Genomic DNA, 3,230 nt, shown 5'->3' on the forward strand with positions numbered 1-3,230 from the left:
ACGCTCCCCCAACAGATACGATAGTGCGAGCCCAACTTCTTGGTGGGTGCGGCGAGCCTTTGCCGCATCCACTAGAATACGCAATTCCGAAATTCCTTCCCGGAATCGATGCCTTTCCGCGGTGGGTACGCCAAAGAAAGCAAGATTGAATTTCCATTCCTTGGACAATTCTCAGTGGATTTGCACTCCATGGTCCAATTGCGGATTCTATATACGAAATTTCCATTCTCAGTGGATTTGCACGTGGCTCCCTAAAGGAAAGTGCCCACTTCTGCCCGGCCAAAGTAATCTGCCGTCCTGGGAAAGTGCATTTCTTGTTAGCCCGAATCTGCCTAACTTTCCCCGCGCATAGCGCTTTCTCCTCGCGCATAGCGCCCGGCCATTTACCCAACGAATTGACTTTACCGACGTTAGTACAGTTAATGGAGGGACGCTGGCGCCTTCCTTTAGGATTCCCTCCAGCCACAGGTTCCCCTACGACTACCATGTTACGACTTCACCCCAGTCACTGACCCAACCGTGGTATGCGCCAAGAAGACCACCAATACCAAAGTGGGCCACACTCAACTAGGCGTGGAACACTTTAGTAATGGGTGATCCCTGGTCGATGCTTCGGGCGAAACCAATTCCCAGGGTGTGACGGGCGGTGTGTACGGGGCCCGGGTACATATTCACCGCGGCATGCTGATCCGCGATTACTAGCGATTCCAACTTTATGTTCTCGAGTTGCAGAGAACAATCCGAACTGAGGCAATCTTTCTGGATTCGCTCCGCCTTACGGCCTTGCTTCCTATTGTAATTGCCATTGTAGCACGTGTGTAGCCCAGCCCATAAGGGCCATGCGGACTTGACGTCATCCCCACCTTCCTCCATAGTAGAACTACGGGCAGTCTTTTGTGAGTGCAACATCGGCACAGAGGGAGTGTCATCAATCCCGGCCTAAGACTGAACACAGATTCATGGGCCCAGGTACCGGCTCACTTACCATCCATTACCGGGTGGCTCGCTCGTCGGAACCGTTCGCCGGAAGCCCATGTTCTATGTTCCTGCTTTAGGGGGTGAATGATGACATTGATCCTTTGAGAGCAGCATGTCTTAGCAACACAAAACGAGGGTTTCGCTCGTTATAGGAGTTAACCAAAAACGTCTCACGACACGAGCTGACGACAGCCATGCAGCACCTGTATGAATTTTCGTTTCATCCCGTTAAGGACAAGCACACTTGTTCATATGTCAAGTGTTCATACGTCAAGTGTTCATATGTCAAGGGCTGGTAAGGTTTTGCGCGTTGTATCGAATTAAACCACATGCTCCACCGCTTGTGCAGGCCCCCGTCAATTCCTTTGAGTTTCAGTCTTGCGACCGTACTCCCCAGGCGGAGTGTTTAACGCGTTAGCTGAGCCCCCGATCCGCAGACCAAGGACGAACACTCATCGTTTACGGCATGGACTACCAGGGTATCTAATCCTGTTTGCTCCCCAAGCTTTCGCACCCCAGCGTCAGTAGAGACCCAGAAAGCTGCCTTCGCTATTTCGGCGTTCCTTCGTATATCTCCGGATTTTATCCCTACACACGAAATTCCACTCCCCTCTATCTCACTCGAGTGAATTGGTTTTGAAAGCATTCCGCCAGTTGAGCTGGCGCCTTTGACTCTCAACCTGATTCACTGCCTACGTGCCCTTTACGCCCAGTCATTCCGAATAACACTTGCCCCCCCCGTCTTACCGCGGCTGCTGGCACGGAGTTAGCCGGGGCTTCTTCCTCGAGTCTTGTCACAATCGCGCACCCGACGAAAGAGCTTTACAAGCGGCATTGCCCTTCCTCGCTAACGCGACGTTTTTCACTCACTCACGCGATATTGCTGGATCAGGCTTTCGCCCATTGTCCAATATTCCCCACTGCTGCCTCCCCACGGAGTCTGGGCCGTGTCTCAGTCCCAGTGTGGCTGATCGTCCGAAAAGATCAGCTAAGCATCTGCGGCTTGGTCAGCCTTTACCCAACCAACTACCTAATACTACGCAGGCTCATCAAACAGCGCTTTAACGCTTTATCGAAGCTTTTTCGCTTTCGTTTATTCGGGATTTGGCCCAAACTGTTTGGCAGATTCCCACGCGTTACGCACCCGTTCGCCACTTTGTTTTCAACTGTTCCATGAAGGGACGAAAACAACGTTCGACTTGCATGTGTTAAGCATATCGCTAGCGTTCATTCTGAGCCAGGATCAAACTCGGTTTTTTGGTTAAAAACGCGGAAACGAGATATTTTCTGAGTTTCCGGATAGTTTTTGCAGATTCAAGGAAATACTTGAAGACGGAGGGGATACTGGACGGTTCCTCCTCCACGCGGGAAGGGAAGGGAAGGGAAGGGAAGGGAAGGGAAGGGAAGGGAAGGGAAGGGAAGGGCGTGAAGACCTTTCTTCGAGTATTTATTCTTTCATTGATCCAGTTCAACTCTCTCTGAGCCGAACCCTATTCAATGATGATGTGATTTGGGGTTCGGAGGTTCGATAGAAACTGCTCCATGATACAAAGCCATACTTGCTTTGCATCGCCCAAACCACACTCCATGTTATGAACTTCTGTATATGCCCGACGACTCGTCTCAAGGTTTCATTTTGAAGTTCTTGTTCGAATTCCATAAGCCTGAGGCATTGCTTATAGTGAGCTTTCAGGCGCTTAGCAGGCTTCCCTTCACGTTATCCCGGTGGACCGTATTCAGTGAACAAAAGAAAGTATTTCTATGAAATTTTTCGGTTTCTTTTGCCTTTGGCTCCCAACTCCGGATGCAAGACTCGAACTTGCGGCCCATGGATTAACAGTCCACTGCTCTACCGACTGAGCTAATCCAGAACCAATATGGATGTATCCCTTCATGGAGGAGGAGACACGGGGCAGGGCCTCCCGAAGAGGATGCGATCAGTAGTCCATCGGGGAACCGCTCCGCTGATGAACCCTCGTCCTCCTCGAGGGTAGATCTAGGCGATCACTTACGGGCCGTTGTGTTGCCGGCGGGATGCGGGGATTTGAGCGGGATTTTCGGGGAGGCACCACCACTTTCAGCGTATGCTCGAAAACCCACGGTTGGAATTGGAAGTCGTCACAACAAGCCTTGCAGTCATAATGAACGGAAGTCGGATTCGAACTAACTAGAAAGGGTGGTGAGTCGGGCAGCCTGAGGCCTTCCCGCTGTGATTTCGGCAGACCTTTATCTTCCTTCCGGTCGAAATCTCC

General features: G+C 51.3%; 1 pseudogene; it reads right to left on the bottom strand.

Annotated features, from left to right (window-relative positions):
• Positions 1–451: 451 nt before the first annotated feature.
• On the bottom strand, positions 452–2,232 carry LOC147879363 (18S ribosomal RNA; annotated as a pseudogene).
• Positions 2,233–3,230: the final 998 nt, after the last annotated feature.

The sequence above is a fragment of the Dipteris shenzhenensis genome, unplaced genomic scaffold, assembly GCF_047967505.1.
Source record: "Dipteris shenzhenensis isolate YYH24624 ecotype China unplaced genomic scaffold, Dip_SZ_1.0 scaf0035, whole genome shotgun sequence".
Classification (NCBI taxonomy): Eukaryota; Viridiplantae; Streptophyta; class Polypodiopsida; order Gleicheniales; family Dipteridaceae; genus Dipteris; species Dipteris shenzhenensis.